The 18,929-nt window shown below is 42.8% G+C and overlaps 1 long non-coding RNA gene across 1 annotated transcript in view; it reads right to left on the reverse strand.

Moving 5' to 3' along the window:
• Positions 1–13,123, reverse strand: part of LOC145877155 (uncharacterized) — a 36,377-nt gene extending 23,254 nt beyond the window's left edge. The window contains exons 1-2 of the long non-coding RNA XR_014391586.1: positions 12,972–13,123; positions 11,466–11,609 (exon numbers count right to left, since the gene is read on the reverse strand). This is a non-coding gene — a long non-coding RNA (uncharacterized LOC145877155). The remainder of the gene's footprint in view (positions 1–11,465; positions 11,610–12,971) is intronic.
• Between the last annotated feature and the right edge of the window lie 5,806 nt (positions 13,124–18,929).

Genomic DNA, 18,929 nt, shown 5'->3' on the forward strand with positions numbered 1-18,929 from the left:
GACCCCGCCCCCTCGTCAGGACGCAGCTGTCTCCAATTAACAACCCCACCTAAAGCCAGTGTGCTGTTGCTCAGGAAAAAAAGAGATGATTGCAGAGAGATATTTGCTGAGAGAGGAGGTTGATGGCAGAGGGTTATATATATGTTGGTTGTTTCTCAGAAAGAGAATTTGGTATGTACTTAGTTCGTTTTTGCTGAGAAACCTTATTATGTTCTGTGTTAGTTTGTTGCTCAGAGAGAGAGAGCTTCTTTAGTGTCCTGAGTTTTTCTCAGTTTAGTTGTGAAATTGTTTGTTATTCTGTTTCATTTGTTCCCAGGGGGGAAGGGGAAGGCACCTAGGGAGTGTTTAGGCAAGAGGCCCGCGGGCATACATATACCCGTAGTATTTACTGTCTATGCACACTAGGAAAGACCTGGGCGGACCACCCCCTCTATTTTGGTTAGTTCACCAGGTGGTGCTAGTTAGGTAAGTAGTGGGTAGGCAGGTAAGGTAGGAGAGGGGGGCTGATATTTACTTTCTTTGCTTTGGTTCCGTCCAGCCCCTTTTTCCCAAATTTACCGTGTGAAGGAATACATTCCCTGTTAACGGTATTCTCTGCCTTTTTGTCATCCTTGTGTCATGACGTTGGCCTGTGGGTAAGGTTTATGACCCCCCCCCCCATAAATACCTTTCTCCCTTCCCCTCTCTGACCCTACTGAAGGACTTGAATAGCCTGTGTTAAATATAGAGAGTCTGGGAACATCAAACAAATGGGGAAAAGGAACCATATTTTGGTAATAAAACCAGTTGGAAATATGCTTGGGAACGTAATGAGTATGGATGTCAGTTCGGTTGTCATCTGAGACATTATGACTGATGACAGGACGACATAAACTGTACCTGAGAAAGTATACACACTCTAGTTATCAGAGTCACATGGAATTGTTATGCAATTGAAATGTTTGATATTGAAATTGTTTGTTAGGAGATTAAAAGATTAAATGTAATTTTAGCTTCCAAATGAGAGAATTGGGTTTTCATAAGGAAAGTGCCCTGCTTGATCAGTGGCCCACCCCTGTGAAGAGACAGGGGTTATAAACGATGAAACACATCCTTCCCCCTCTCCACTATATAAGCCTTTGACGAAAAGATAGCCTCATGTTCCAGTACGTGAGGTCTGCAGCCTCTACGTTAGAAGGACACACGTCAAGTACAGAACTAAGCCAACCTCGGCGTGAGCTTTGGTAGCGAATGGTATGAACTTTGAGCTTATTCACTACAAAAGTGATACTTCCTAGCCGTTGAGTTAGCAGCAGCCGCTGTAGACGTGGGCTAGGAAAGGACGGACGACGCATCCAGTCTAACAAACAGATGAAGATACCACCACGTATCCAATTTACCACCAGAGACATTCTTCCGAGGACAGGAAGATCTGTTGGCCAACCCGGCCAGCATCTACGACCAATCTACCGAAGCGCAGCTCAGAGTAAATATTTATTGCATTTTCCTTTTCCAAATGGGCGGTAATTTAGAATGCATAAGATACTGTATTTACGATAGCATAGCTGCTGTTTCTGTGTTCCTAAATCTTCCCGCTCTTTCATTCAAGCCCAACCCCCTTTCCTTTGTGTAACCAGCTTTCATACAGGTTCCGTCCACCAGGGATGTTTTCTGTATGACATCATTTGTATTCTGTGTATTTGTAATTCTGTGTGATTAGTTTAGGTATTTAGTAAATAAATAATTAAACCCAATGTTGTATTGCTGATTCAACTTGATAGCCAGGGTTCGTGAAGATAGCCAAGAATTTACAACTTTCATTATGCGACTGAAAATAAGGTAAGGGTTAATATTGACTGCTATCGATGTAAAATATTACTAAGTATTTTAAGAGTTTATTCGGAAGATAACAGCTCTATAAACGTTCTTCCGTGGTGCCCCGACTTTCTAGTTAATTACATTTACATGATTAGCTTAATCAGGTAATATTAATTACAGAGAAATCATTTTATAAGTTAGCCTGTCATATCACTTAATCCGGCATAGCCAAAGACACGACAAGACATTGGTGAGGCAGTTGAGAAATAAAGTGTATTATTCTTCTTAATTCCTTAGATCTCAAACCTCATTTGCTGGACTTTCACATAGAGGTTACTAGGTCACCCAGTTTAAAAAATATATATTTTACCTTTATATAACTAGGCAAGTTAGTTAAGAACAAATACTTATTTTCAATGACAGCCTAGGAACAGTGGGTTAGCTGCTTTGTTCAGGGGCAGAATGACAGATTTTTACCTCATCAGCTCGGGGATTCAATCTTGCAACCTTTTGGTTACTAGTCCAACACTCTAAACACTAGGCTACCTGCCGCCCCAGTTCAAACCACATTGAAAAAATAAAACGAATGTGGCTTGTTTATCAAGTGTTCTGCCTTGCAATAATATATATAATAAAATAACAAAACAAAAACAGCAAAATGCTTAGACAGGTTTTGAATAACAAAATAATCAAAATGCTATTTAGTACAATGCATATCAAATTACCCAGCAGCCATTTAGAAACAACAAGTCATCAAAAAAAGTGTTATTTCTTAATTAAAAAATGTATTCTGGATGTTTAAATCGGCCACATCTGACAAAGAGGACAGGGACATGCGTTTTGTTTAGGTGGTATACCTTTTTCTGAAAACAAATATGGTTAACCATGACCAGAAAATGGTTAACGTTTAGGACTGTGGGCCACCACAATATGTACCCAAGCGAACAGGGATAGCACTCATAAAGTAGCCAGAACCCTGTTAATAATAATAAGTTACCTGATAATAATAATAATAATAATAATAATTGAGGTCAGCCTACAAGGTTAATAGTAATTTACCCGAGGTCGGCGTTCACGGTTATTGCCGACAGGTCTCATTGATAACAATAGAGAAGCTGCCATTTTAACGCAGAACAATGAGCTGGGAATAGAATGTTCAGAAGGTGAGTTGGCGTCACGGTGCTCAATTCAACTAGAAAAGCTGAAAAATTGTCACGTCCTGGCCAGTATATAAGGTTAATTGTTTTGTAGTTTGGTCAGGGCGTGGCAGGGGGTATTTGTTTTATGTGGTTCGGGGTGGTGTGTTTGTGTAAAGGGTGTTTGATTTAGTAATTCCGGGTTTTGGTTTATGTTTAGTTAATTCTATGGTTAGTCTAGGTTGTGTGTTTCTATGTTTGGTTGATTGGGGTTGGGACTCTCAGTTGAAGGCAGGTGTTGTCTATCTGCCTTTGATTGAGAGTCCCATATATTAGGGTGTGTTTGTATGTGTGATTTGTGGGTGATTGTTCTGTGTATAGCCAGCCTTGTGCCTTACCAGACTGTTTATTTGTCGAGTGTTCGTTTTTTGTGTTTTGTTATTTTGTATGTTCATTTTTGAGATTAATTAAAAATCAAGATGAGCATTCACGTACCTGCTGCGTTTTGGTCCACATTTTCTGATGACGATTTCGCATTATCGTCAGAAGACGAAGACAATTGTGACAGAATCACCCACCACCAAAGGACCAAGCAGCAGAGGAAGGAGCAGACGGAGTTCGAGTTGGACTGGCGGGAGAAGTGGACTTGGGAGGAAGTTCTGGACGGGGCCGGACCCTGGCATCAGGCTGGGGATTATCGACGCCCGCAGTGGGAAATTGAGGCAGCCAAGGCAGAGAGGCGGTGGTACGAGGCCAAGTACGCGCTGAAGGAGAAGCACGAGAGGCACCCCCAAGAAAATTTTGGGGGGGGGCACACGGGTAGTTTGGCTAGGCGTAAGAAGAGCCGGAAGCCAGCTACTCGTGGTTATATGGAGGAGCGTATGGGGTGGAGAGCGCTATGTTTCGCTGAGGAGCGCACTATCTCACCCATACGCACGCACAGTCCGGTGCGCGTTATTCCAGCCCCTCGCAGGTGCCGTGCTAGAGCGGGCATCCAGCCTGGTAGGAGGATGCCTGCGCAGCGCATCTGGTCGCCGGTACGCCTCCGAGGACCAGGCTACCCAACTCCCGCTCTACGCACGGCTACCATCAGGCCCCTGCACAGCCCAGTCTGCCCTGTACGAGCACCCCGCTCGTACAGGGCTACTAGTTCCATCCAGCCAAGGCGGGTTGTGCAGGAGGTAAGATCTAGACCGGCTGTGCGCCTCCATAGCCCTGGGTTTCCAGCTCCTGTCTCTCGTGCGGACCCGGAAGTGCGTCAACCCAGTCCGACTCGTCCTGTTCCCGCTCCCCGCACTAGCCTGGAGGTGCGTGTACATAATCTGGTAAGCCCAGTACCAGCACCACGCACCAGGCTACAAGTGCGTCAACCCAGCCTCGCCAGTCAACAGTCTTCATCAGATCTGCCCGCCAGTCAACAGTCATCGTCAGAGCTGCCCGCCAGTCAACAGTCATCGTCAGAGCTGCCCGCCAGTCAACAGTCATCGTCAGAGCTGCCCGCCAGTCAACAGTCATCGTCAGAGCTGCCCGCCAGTCAACAGTCATCGTCAGAGCTGCCCGCCAGTCAACAGTCATCGTCAGAGCTGCCCGCCAGTCAACAGTCGTCAGAGCTGCCCGCCAGTCAACAGTCGTCAGAGCTGCCCGCCAGTCAACAGTCGTCAGAGCTGCCCGCCAGTCAACAGTCGTCAGAGCTGCCCGCCAGTCAACAGTCGTCAGAGCTGCCCGCCAGTCAACAGTCGCCAGAGAGGTCAGACTGCGCTGAACTGCCGGAGTGGCCAGACTGCGCTGAACTGCCGGAGTGGCCAGACTGCGCTGAACTGCCGGAGTGGCCAGACTGCGCTGAACTGCCGGAGTGGCCAGACTGCGCTGAACTGCCGGAGTGGCCAGACTGCGCTGAACTGCCGGAGTGGCCAGACTGCGCTGAACTGCCGGAGTGGCCAGACTGCCCTGAACTGCCGGAGTGGCCAGACTGCCCTGAACTGCCGGAGTGGCCAGACTGCCCTGAACTGCCGGAGTGGCCAGACTGCCCTGAACTGCCGGAGTGGCCAGACTGCCCCGACTGTCCCGAGTGGCCAGACTGCCCCGACTGTCCCGAGTGGCCAGACTGCCCCGACTGTCCCGAGTGGCCAGACTGCCCCGACTGTCCCGAGTGGCCAGACTGCCCCGACTGTCCCGAGTGGCCAGACTGCCCCGACTGTCCCGAGTGGCCAGACTGCCCCGACTGTCCCGAGTGGCCAGACTGCCCAGAATGTCCCGAGTGGCCAGACTGCCCAGACTGTCCCGAATTGCCAGACTGCCCCGACTGCCCCCCGGCGATGCCAGACTGGTCCGACTGCCCCTCGGCGATGCCAGAGTGGCCCGACAGCCTGGAACGGCCGGAGCCAGAGCCACCTCCAGAAATAGGTGGGTTGGGGAGGGGGGGTGTAGCACAGTGCCGTCGTTGACGGCAGCCACCCTCCCTTCCCTCCCTTTAGAAAAGGGGAATTTTTTTTTGGTGTTGCTTGGGGTTATTTTTTGTTAAGGTGCTTCTGGGGTAGCACCTTTAAGGGGGGGGTACTGTCACGTCCTGGCCAGTATATAAGGTTAATTGTTTTGTAGTTCGGTCAGGGCGTGGCAGGGGGTATTTGTTTTATGTGGTTCGGGGTGGTGTGTTTGTGTAAAGGGTGTTTGATTTAGTAATTCCGGGTTTTGGTTTATGTTTAGTTAATTCTATGGTTAGTCTAGGTTGTGTGTTTCTATGTTTGGTTGATTGGGGTTGGGACTCTCAGTTGAAGGCAGGTGTTGTCTATCTGCCTTTGATTGAGAGTCCCATATATTAGGGTGTGTTTGTATGTGTGATTTGTGGGTGATTGTTCTGTGTATAGCCTTGTGCCTTACCAGACTGTTTATTTGTCGAGTGTTCGTTTTTTGTGTTTTGTTATTTTGTATGTTCATTTTTGAGATTAATTAAAAATCAAGATGAGCATTCACGTACCTGCTGCGTTTTGGTCCACATTTTCTGATGACGATTTCGCATTATCGTCAGAAGACGAAGACAATTGTGACAAAAATGACCTAAAATAAGGTCTGTTTTTTAGCGATTACTTCATAACATAACGTAATATTATGAAACTGAGCTCCATGGAGGATGCAATGAACTAGTTTTCATCAGAAAAAAAACATTGTTAAAAATGTCATGTGTCCAGCCTACTTGAGGCGCCCGAAAATAATATTCAAAAGTTCGGTCCTTGGACACAGAGGGGTTAAACACTAAAGTTACAGTCCATCTAGTGAAGAGAGGAGAATCGGACAGAGGTAACTTCTGCCGAAGTCGGTCCCTCTCCTTGTTCGGGCGGTGTTCGGCGATCGACACTACCGACCTTCTAGGCATCATTGATCCACTTTTCATTTTCCATTGGTTTTGTCTTGTCTTCCTACACACCTGGTTCCAATCCCATCAATTACATGTTGTGTATTTAACCCTCTGTTTCCCCTCATGTCCTTGTCGGAGATTGTTTGTTGTATGTAGGTGTTTATTGTTATTCTGGTGTGCGACGGGTTTTGCACCCTCTATTTGTTATTTTGTATACTTTGGTTTTCTGAGGTTTTGATGTTTATTAAACAGCTCCATTTTTACCAAGTTCATTCTCCTGCGCCTGACTTCCCTGCCACCAGCACGCAACGCATTACAGCATCCATCAACGAGAGAGGGAGAAGCCCTCCACGGGATTTAACAGGTGGAAGAAATAACTGGGGAGCTCCAACGGTCCACAAGAAGTACAGGCAGCCGGTGATGATGTAGTGTTAGCTAGGATAACTAAGATGCTGCTGGTAGCTAGCTAGCTTACCTAGCTGTACCGACTAGCTAGGATAACTAAAATACTGCTGGTAGAGTAGCTAGCTAGCTTACCTAGCTGTACCGACTAGCTAGGATAACTAGGATGCTGATGGTAGAGTAGCTAGCTAGCTTACCTAGCTGTACCGACTAGCTAGGATAACTAGGATGCTGCTGGTAGAGTAGCTAGCTAGCTTACCTAGCTGTACCGACTAGCTAGGATAACTAGGATGCTGCTGGTAGAGTAGCTAGCTAGCTTACCTAGCTGTACCGACTAGCTAGGATAACTAGGATGCTGCTGGTAGAGTAGCTAGCTAGCTTACCTAGCTGTACCGACTAGCTAGGATAACTAGGATGCTGCTGGTAGAGTAGCTAGCTAGCTTACCGAGCTGTACCGACTAGCTAGGATAACTAGGATGCTGCTGGTAGAGTAGCTAGCTAGCTTACCGAGCTGTACCGACTAGCTAGGATAACTAAGATGCTGCTGGTAGAGTAGCTAGCTAGCTGTACCGACTAGCTAGGATAACTAGGATGCTGCTGGTAGAGTAGCTAGCTAGCTTACCTAGCTGTACCGACTAGCTTGGCTAGGTAGCAGGTTGTTCTGTACTTCGTCTCGAGGATGATGATGAATCCGGTGAACCACAAAATGAAACAAGGACAGAGAGTGAAAAGGATCTGGCGACACTCATACTGTCCCTGACCGTAAAGCAAAAAGCAAATTCAACAATAAACTTCGACGTCTCAACACTGTAGCGAACTCCATCGTTATTCTCCAAGATCACCTCAGCCACTCTGCGCGTAACCGTGACAATATGCTTGGCGCCGCACCGGACGCGGACAGTTCTGTACGGGGACGGGGACAGTTCCAGAACGCGGACATGAGCAGTGCCACACAATAAACTAAACCCAGTCTTTACAGTGGGTTACATTAGTAATATTCATTTTTTATTATTATTATGAAAAACTAAATTATTCATTTTTTAAAACAATATTTTGAGATTGATTTTAGAAGTGCTGACAATGAAGACAATTTACTCTTATAGGTATATGGGGGGGTATTGCAATGTATTGTAATATATTGTAATGTATTGTATAGTAATGTATAGTATTGTATAGTAATGTATAGTAATGTATTGTATAGTATTGTATAGTAATGTATTGTATAGTATTGTGTAGTATTGTATAGTAATGTATAGTATTGTGTAGTAATGTATAGTGTTGTATAGTAATGTATAGTATTGTGTAGTAATGTATAGTAATGTATAGTATTGTATAGTAATGTATAGTATTGAAAAAAAGTCAGTTGTTGTCTGTCTTCCTAAGTGATTTATTTATTGTATTACAATGTATTGTATTACAATGTATTGTATTGCAAGGTATTGTATTGCAAGGTATTGTATTGCAAGGTATTGTATTGCAAGGTATTGTATTGTATTGTATTGTATTATATCATATTGTAAAAAAGTCAGCCAGAGTTGACGTGGGCCATCGTTCAAACAAAGAGAAGCCTCCCTGACCACCAGTGTGTTTGGATATAATGAAGATCAATTCAGTGAAGAAGAACCTCTAGAGTTCTGATCAAAGAGCCTTATAAAGGGTTCTATATATATTATATATATACTGTATACTCAGACACTTCCTAACCTCCTATAAAGGGTTCTATATATATTATATATACTGTATACTCAGACACTTCCTAACCTCCTATAAAGGGTTCTATATATATTATATATATACTGTATACTCAGACACTTCCTAACCCCCTATAAAGGGTTCTATATATATTCTATATGTACTGTATACTCAGACACTTCCTAACCTCCTATAAAGGGTTCTATATATATTATATATACTGTATACTCAGACAGGCTAACCCCCTATAAAGGGTTCTATATATATTATATATATACTGTATACTCAGACACTTCCTAACCTCCTATAAAGGGTTCTATATATATACTGTATACTCAGACAGGCTAACCTCCTATAAAGGGTTCTATATATATATATTAAATATACTGTATACTCAGACACTTCCTAACCTCCTATAAAGGGTTCTATATATATTATATATACTGTATACCCAGACACTTCCTAACCTCCTATAAAGGGTTATATATATATATTATATATATACTGTATACTCAGACACTTCCTAACCTCCTATAAAGGGTTCTATATATATATATTAAATATACTGTATACTCAGACACTTCCTAACCTCCTATAAAGGGTTCTATATATATTATATATATACTGTATACTCAGACACTTCCTAACCTATAAAGGGTTCTATATATATTCTATATATACTGTATACTCAGACAGGCTAACCTCCTATAAAGGGTTGTATATATATTCTATATATACTGTATACCCAGACACTTCCTAACCTCCTATAAAGGGTTCTATATATATTATATATATACTGTATACTCAGACACTCCCTAACCTCCTATAAAGGGTTCTATATATACTGTATACTCAGACACTTCCTAACCTCCTATAAAGGGTTCTATATATATATTATATATACTGTATACTCAGACACTTCCTAACCTCCTATAAAGGGTTCTATATATACTGTATACTCAGACAGGCTAACCTCCTGTAAAGGGTTCTATATATATTATATATATACTGTATACTCAGACAGGCTAACCTCCTATAAAGGGTTCTATATATATATATTAAATATACTGTATACTCAGACAGGCTAACCTCCTATAAAGGGTTCTATATATATTCTATATATACTGTATACCCAGACACTTCCTAACCTCCTATAAAGGGTTCTATATATATTATATATACTGTATACTCAGACAGGCTAACCTCCTATAAAGGGTTCTATATATATATTATATATACTGTATACTCAGACACTTCCTAACCTCCTATAAAGGGTTCTATATATATTATATATACTGTATACTCAGACACTTCCTAACCTCCTATAAAGGGTTCTATATATATTATATATATACTGTATACCCAGACACTTCCTAACCTCCTATAAAGGGTTCTATATATATTCTATATATACTGTATACTCAGACAGGCTAACCTCCTATAAAGGGTTCTATATATATTATATATATACTGTATACTCAGACAGGCTAACCTCCTGTAAAGGGTTCTATATATATTATATATATACTGTATACTCAGACAGGCTAACCTCCTGTAAAGGGTTCTATATATATTATATATATACATATACTGTATACTCAGACAGGCTAACCTATAAAGGGTTCTATATATATTATATATATACTGTATACTCAGACAGGCTAACCTCCTGTAAAGGGTTCTATATATATTATATATATACTGTATACTCAGACACTTCCTAACCTCCTATAAAGGGTTCTATATATATTCTATATATACTGAAAACTCAGACACTTCCTAACCTCCTATAAAGGGTTCTATATATATATATTATATATACTGTATACTCAGACAGGCTAACCTCCTATAAAGGGTTATATATATATTATATATATACTGTATACTCAGACACTTCCTAACCTCCTATAAAGGGTTCTATATATATATATTAAATATACTGTATACTCAGACACTTCCTAACCTCCTATAAAGGGTTCTATATATATTATATATATACTGTATACTCAGACACTTCCTAACCTCCTATAAAGGGTTCTATATATATTATATATATACTGTATACTCAGACACTTCCTAACCTCCTATAAAGGGTTCTATATATATTATATATATACTGTATACTCAGACACTTCCTAACCTCCTATAAAGGGTTCTATATATATTATATATATACTGTATACTCAGACACTTCCTAACCTCCTATAAAGGGTTCTATATATATTCTATATATACTGTATACTCAGACAGGCTAACCTCCTATAAAGGGTTCTATATATATTATATATATACTGTATACTCAGACAGGCTAACCTCCTATAAAGGGTTCTATGTAGAACTTTAGTGGTTCCGTATATTAAGAAAGATAGAACCCTTTTTGGTTTAAACAGGAGTGAAGTGGGTTGATATAACGGATATATTGTCCAAATTCAGCTTGTAACAACGATCAGAATTAGTAAGAACAATAAAGTTATGCCTGCCAACATATTAGGCAATAATTAAGAGTAGACTAAATGATTGTGTCATGCTAAAATTCTATAGATATGTGTGTGTATACTGGTAAAGATGTGTGTGTGTGTGTGTGTGTGTGTGTGTGTGTGTGTGTGTGTGTGTGTGTGTGTGTGTGTGTGTGTGTGTGTGTGTGTGTGTGTGTGTGTGTGTGCGTGTGTGTGTGTGTGTGTGTGTGTGTGTGTGTGTGTGTGTGTGTGTGTGTGTGTGTGTGTGTGTGTGTGTGTGTGTGTGTGTGTGTGTGTGTGTGCGTGTGTGTGTGTGTGTGTGTGTGTGTGTGTGTGTGTGTGTGTGTGTGTGTGTGTGTGTGTGTGTGTGTGTGTGTGTGTGTGTGTGTGTGTGTGTGTGTGCTGGTGAGACAACCACATATCACAGTGAAATATACAGGATACAAACATTTCATTCCAGCTATATAGCGTTTTGCAAAACAAAAATTAATACACAAAAATCTATGAATTAAAATCTTACAACAACAATATTTTACAGACACATGAAGGTACCCGTAAGAAATCATTTCCGATTAAAAATAACAAATGTTGGAAATAATGTTTAAGAAACAAAGTCCATTGTCATCTCACCTCTTAGCTTTGTTGTCATGTCCCTCAGATAGATGCATTTTAGAGGCAGGACCCCCCTCCTCTCTCTCCCCAGAGAGACTCATTTTAGAGGCAGGGCCCCCCTCCTCTCTCTCCCCAGAGAGACTCATTTTAGAGCACTGACCCCTGTAAACAGAGATCCAGCATGTTGGTTGTGGTTGACACAGTGACAACTAAACAGAGATCCAGCATGTTGGTTGTGGTTAACACAGTAACAACTAAACAGAGATCCAGCATGTTGGTTGTGGTTAACACAGTGACAACTAAACAGAGATCCAGCATGATGGTTGTGGTTAACACAGTGACAACTAAACAGAGATCCAGCATGTTGGTTGTGGTTAACACAGTAACAACTAAACAGAGATCCAGCATGTTGGTTAACACAGTGACAACTAAACAGAGATCCAGCATGTTGGTTGTGGTCAACACAGTGACAACTAAACAGAGATCCAGCATGTTGGTTGTGGTTAACACAGTGACAACTAAACAGAGATCCAGCATGTTGGTTGTGGTTAACACAGTGACAACTAAACAGAGATCCAGCATGTTGGTTGTGGTTAACACAGTAACAACTAAACAGAGATCCAGCATGTTGGTTGTGGTTAACACAGTGACAACTAAACAGAGATCCAGTATGTTGGTTGTGGTTAACACAGTGACAACTAAACAGAGATCCAGCATGTTGGTTGTGATTAACACAGTGACAACTAAACAGAGATCCAGCATGTTGGTTGTGGTTAACACAGTGACAACTAAACAGAGATCCAGCATGTTGGTTGTGGTTAACACAGTGACAACTAAACAGAGATCCAGCATGTTGGTTGTGGTTAACACAGTGACAACTAATTATTGAATGTCAATTGTTGTATTTTATTAATTATCTCTTAGCAATAAAACATTTACTAACAGATACATCCCAACAGTCAGGTGATTTAATGCATCACATGAACATGTAGTCGTGACTGATATTTTTCACCTTTTCTCCATGTAGTGGAACTAATAGTAATAATAATAATAATAACATAATATTAATAAGTCACTTTCTCTTTTAATAATTCCTCTCATTCTAGTGTGTTGCTTTGTTCAACAGGTATGATATTATTATGCTGTTACTGAATTCAGTTCATAATAACAATGTTAAGAAAAGTATGTTCAGTGGTTTCATACCAAATTACACAGGAAAGAGGAGCTCATTGTAAGTTTGAAAACAAATTTTACGATATTTTGAAAAGACGATTTACAACTTATACATAAAAATATACAAATTGTAAAATAACCACAATATACGAATATATGAACAATATGTTTTTGAATTTGACTTGCCTACGCCCAGTTAGCGCCATTTTGTATGATTGAACTGTCACATAACTGTCCCAGGTGAAATGGACTTTTAAATCTGAGTGTTTTACTGTCAGTCACTATACTAAAATAACACCATACATTTAATTTCTCTACACACTTTCCAATAATCCCTGGGAAGATTCTTACCTTGTAGCCTGAATTCACAACCAGAACATGTCAAGTTATTGAGATATTTTCCGTTGGGCTGAGAGAGCAGCTTCCTGATAACAAGTGTCTCTGTATCTATGTTCTAGGTACAGTTGATCTTTGGATGCAATAATATCTGGTCAAAGTCTAGTGACACAACACCATAGTATATTATAAACATAACAGCAGTTGGCCAGAAAAGGCCATGACATACTATAAAACAGGGTTTGTCAACTAGATTTGGCTTCGGGTGTCACGGTTGTCATAGAGAGGAGCGGACCAAAGTGCAGCGTGATTATCGTTCCACATATTTTATTGAACTGTGAAACTATGCAATACATACACATAAACTAAAGAACAAAAAAACAACAAACCGTGATGCAGAGGTGAAACATACACTACTCAAAAACAATCTTCCACAAACCCAGGTGGGAAAAACACCTACTTAAGTATGATCTCCAATTAGAGACAACGATGACCAGCTGCCTCTAATTGGAGATCATCCCAAACAAAACCCAACATAGAAATACAAAACTAGAAAACAACATAGAAAAACGAAACTAGAAAACCCCCCTGTCACGCCCTGACCTACTCTACCATAGAAAAGAACAGCTTTCTATGGTCAGGACGTGACATCGGGAGAATTTTTTTCTGAGTTAAAGTCGGCAGGCCAGAACATAATTAGCATATAATATTAGCACAATTAATACGCCAACACTACAAATTTAACAACATGTTTAACACATTTGATTAGTACATAGTACATTCAGTGACAATAAAATAATTTAGATCTGATTAAGTTCATAAAATCACCAATATCTCTATTCAATTATAACTTTTTGTTTATTTCTCTGTGTGTTGATTGGTGGGGAAAAACAGGTCTACGTAGCCTACTGTAGTCTACACTACTTTATTAATGTCAACATTCATGCAGAACAATGAGCTTGATAGCAAGAGAACATGTCGTTCTGAAAAAGTAACAAAAGGTGGATAATGAAAATCAAAGTTTCAGGGAAGAACAGACAGAGAGATATCCATTCATCTTACCATCTTTCTCCAATGCCAAGCCAGAGTGTCTTGTTTGCAATGAAAATGTCATTGTTTGCAAATAATTCAATCTCAGACGGCATTATGAATCTAAGCGTAATACTTTCAAAGTGGCCTTCCCGCCCCAGACAGAGGCCCGACGCAGAAACACTGAAGCATTAACTACAACCTACAAACACGGCAGTAGAATCCTCCTTCATGGCTTGACCCAACAACAGAAGGTCACAAGTGCTTTCCTAAAAGCATCCTGGGTTCTAACCAAACACAACATGCCCTTCACAGACGCAGAGCTGGTTAAAAACTGCATGGTGACAGTTTTGGAGGAATTGGCTACAGACCAGTCTATGGATAGCATAATTGCGTCTGTCTAACAGGTGCCCCTGTCTGTGACATCAGCCGGACGGCGTGTCTGTGCTCTGGCGGATGATGTGCATAGGATTGTTCTGGAGGGGCTCAGTCAGGCTGAGCATTTTCCCCTGGCTATTGATGAGAGAACTGATAACACTGATGTAGCACAGTTGTGTGTATATGTCCGTTATTTTCATGGGAATGACTTTAAAGAAGAGCTACTGGCACTGATTCAACTGGAAGGACACACCACCGGGGACGTTCCCCTGGAAGGACACACCACCGGGGACGTTCCCCTGGAAGGACACACCGCCGGGGACGTTCCCCTGGAAGGACACACCGCCGGGGACGTTCCCCTGGAAGGACACACCACCGGGGACGTTCCCCTGGAAGGACACACCGCCGGGGACGTTCCCCTGGAAGGACACACCGCCGGGGACGTTCCCCTGGAAGGACACACCACCGGGGACGTTCCCCTGGAAGGACACACCTCCGGGGACGGTCCCCTGGAAGGACACACCACCGTGGGCGTTCCCCTGGAAGGACACACCACCGGGGACGTTCCCCTGGAAGTACACACCACCGGGGACGTTCCCCTGGAAGGACACACCACCGGGGACGTTCCCCTGGAAGGACACACCACCGGGGTCGTTCCCCTGGAAGGACACACCACCAGGGACGTTCCCCTGGAAGTACACACCACCGGGGACGTTCCCCTGGAAGGACACACCGCCGGGGACGTTCCCCTGGAAGGACACACCGCCGGGGACGTTCCCCTGGAAGGACACACCGCCGGGGACGTTCCCCTGGAAGGACACACCACCGGGGACGTTCCCCTGGAAGGACACACCTCCGGGGACGGTCCCCTGGAAGGACACACCACCGTGGGCGTTCTCCTGGAAGGACACACCACCGGGGACGTTCCCCTGGAAGGACACACCGCCGGGGACGTTCCCCTGGAAGGACACACCGCCGGGGACATCCTATTCACAAAGCTGGAACAATTGTTTACGTAGCATGGCCTGTCATTCGAAAAAGACAACTTTGTGGTCACCGTCAGGGCTCCTGCTATGGTGGACAGACACATTGGCCTGGTCAGCAGGTTGAAGGAAATCGCCCCACTAATGAATGGCTTGCATTGTCTCATCCATCAGAGTGTGAAACCCTCTCTCTATACTGCACGAGGGAGAGAGTCTCCTCCAGGAATTTATGACCTGAGATAACAGAACCTGGGTGTAAGAGAGGGGGATGGAGGGAGAGAGAGGGGAATGGTGCTCGCTATACCCAATGAGGGCAGCAGCTGACCACCTTCGTATTTTGGAAATGGAGGAATTCCTTTTATGTGCTAACAATGTTTGGATCAACTTCCACCTGTGAGTCCTCCTTTTCCTCTATGAATGCAATCGACTCACGACAGGAACCGGCTTTCACATAAGGCAACCGAGGACTGCCTGCTCATCAACATCACATCCCTCTCACCTGACATCCACAAGATCGTGTCCAAGGGGAAATGCAACTTTTCCCATTAAGTAAATAACTTAGTATTTAATAAACAGTCATATAGGCTACTAACATTATAGTAATTATTATTATTATTATTATTATAACTGTTATTATTGTTATTATTATTATTGTGATTATTAGTGCTTATCAATGGCTATTTTAGGTCTCATGCTGACAGTATTTTCTGTTTGTTTTATCGTTACAGGAGCAGATTATCCCAGACTCCTGATACAGGGCTACAGACACTCAGGTTACTCTGATACAGGGCTACAGACACTCAGGTTATCCCAGACTCCTGGTACAGGGCTACAGACACTCAGGTTATCCCCAGACTCCTGGTACAGGGCTACAGACACTCAGGTTATCCCCAGACTCCTGGTACAGGGCTACAGACACTCAGGTTACTCTGGTCACTCTGATACAGGGCTACAGACACTCAGGTTACTCTGGTACAGGGCTACAGACACTCAGGTTACTCTGATACAGGGCTACAGACACTCAGGTTACTATGGTCACTCTGGTACAGGGCTACAGACACTCAGGTTACTCTGGTCACTCTGATACAGGGCTACAGACACTCAGGTTACTCTGGTACAGGGCTACAGACACTCAGGTTACTCTGATACAGGGCTACAGACACTCAGGTTACTATGGTCACTCTGGTACAGGGCTACAGACACTCAGGTTACTCTGGTCACTCTGATACAGGGCTACAGACACTCAGGTTACTCTGGTCACTCTGGTACAGGGCTACAGACACTCAGGTTATCCCAGACTCCTGATACAGGGCTACAGACACTCAGGTTACTCTGGTCACTCTGGTACAGGGCTACAGACACTCAGGTTACTCTGGTCACTCTGATACAGGGCTACAGACACTCAGGTTACTCTGGTCACTCTGATACAGGGCTACAGACACTCAGGTTATCCCAGACTCCTGATACAGGGCTACAGACACTCAGACACAGACATCACCTGTTTTTCTTAAATTATTGTTTTATGTAGGATGCTGCCTTTTTGGCCAGATGCAGTTGTAAGTCGGCCTAATAAATAAATACAAATCCCTCTTCTATTAGGCCATGTTGTTGTCTTGTGAAAGATGCTGTTCAGCCACACAGCCTAGCTCAGCCAGTTAAGTTATTTATATGGGCCTTCGTACCCACACAGCCTAGCTCAGACAGTTAAGTTATTTATATGGGCCTTCGTCCCCACACAGCCTAGCTCAGCCAGTTATTTATATGGGCCTTCGTCCCCACACAGCCTAGCTCAGCCAGTTATTTATATGGGCCTTCGCTCTGAAGACATTGACTCAAATTAAGCCCTCTTGTTGTTTGTAAAGTCAAATTAAAATGAAGATTATTGTTGAAATGAATTACTCGACTGGTGTAGTTTTTCTCCACCTGTTGATTGGCGCCACTTGCATAACAAGTTATCTATATTTTCAGCACCAGGCACTGTTCACCTCCTATTGATTACGCTGTGGTTGCAGCTTTACATTTCAACACCACTAAATGGCCTGCTTTATTAGTTGACTGTCTCCTGCATTCTCTCTCCATTTTTTTATTTAACTAGGCAAGTCAGTTAAGAACATTCTTGTTTTCAATGACGGCCTAGGAAATGTGGGTTAACTGCCTTATTCAGCGGCAGAACAACAGATTTGTACCTTTCGGTTACTAGTCCAATGCTCTAACCACTAGGCTATCCTGCCGCCCCTCATGAATAAAGTTAAAAATGTAACTTTTGCATAATGTAGTGAGGTCACATCCTTCTTGGGACATTGCTTTTGGGACTTTTTGCATCTCAGGTGCAAGATAAAACATTTTTAATTGATTTTTTGAATGAACAAAATATTAATTTATTTGGTGGGCTTTGTAGGGGCCAAATAATATTGTTGGCGGCCAGATTTGGCCCGCGGGCCGCCAGTTGGAGAACCCTGGGTTAGGCATTAGGGTTAGCATTGTGGTTAGGGTTTAAAAACAGATTTTATGACTTTGTGTCTGTGGCAGCTAGTCACCACTCTGCAGAGCTGCCTTTGGAACAAGATTCCTGATGAAAACGGCAAACCTGCACTTCACAATTCCAGACTCGGTAACAATGCAGAAACAGTCTATTTTCTGTGAGTTCATCAGCTCATTTTACCAGCATTGCGCCACGAGAAAAATAGCTTTCTAATTTGGCTTTCTATATATTTGTGATGCCGTTGATGCCCGTAGCCTGTCTATTTTCCCTCATTGACTCCCATGCATTATATTACCAGAGTAACACTCACAGCCTGTCTGTCTTCTCTCATTGACTCCCATGCATTCTATTACCAGAGTAACGCTCACAGCCTGTCTGTCTTCTCTCATTGACTCCCATGCATTCTATTACCATGCTTGTTCACACACGTATAAAAAAGGCTCCCCGTGTGGTTTGGGCTTTACCCATAGAGAATCAGTTCACTACCTAACTCTTTACCCATAGAGAATCAGTTCACTACCTAACTCTTTACCCATAGAGAATCAGTTCACTATCTAACTCTTTACCCATAGAGAATCCGTTCACTACCTAACTCTTTACCCATACAGAATCAGTTCACTACCTAACTCTTTACCCATAGTGAATCAGTTCACTACCTAACTCTTTACCCATAGAGAATCAGTTCACTACCTAACTCTTTACCCATAGTGAATCAGTTCACTACCTAACTCTTTACCCATAGAGAATCAGTTCACTACCTAACTCTTTACCCATAGAGAATCAGTTCACTACCTAACTCTTTGCCCATAGAGAATCAGTTCACTACCTAACTCTTTGCCCATAGAGAATCAGCTGTTCCCAGTTCACTACCTAACTCTTTCCCTTGGCCCTAACCCTTAGATGTTTGTATATGTGAAAGGTGTAAGCAATATGGTGTAAGCTCCACCACTTTCCTGATTATACCTATCCAGACCCTTCAGAATAATCTAAAGGTTAAGTCAGGGCCAAGGAGGAGGGGAAGGGTGTTAATTTGGACCAGCAAATAATTTGTATGTGCCACCTAAGAGTTTCAATACCAATCATGTCTGTGTGTGTTCATTC

This window comes from Salmo salar, unplaced genomic scaffold (assembly GCF_965601325.2).
Source record: "Salmo salar unplaced genomic scaffold, fSalSal1 ptg000691l, whole genome shotgun sequence".
Classification (NCBI taxonomy): domain Eukaryota; kingdom Metazoa; phylum Chordata; class Actinopteri; order Salmoniformes; family Salmonidae; genus Salmo; species Salmo salar.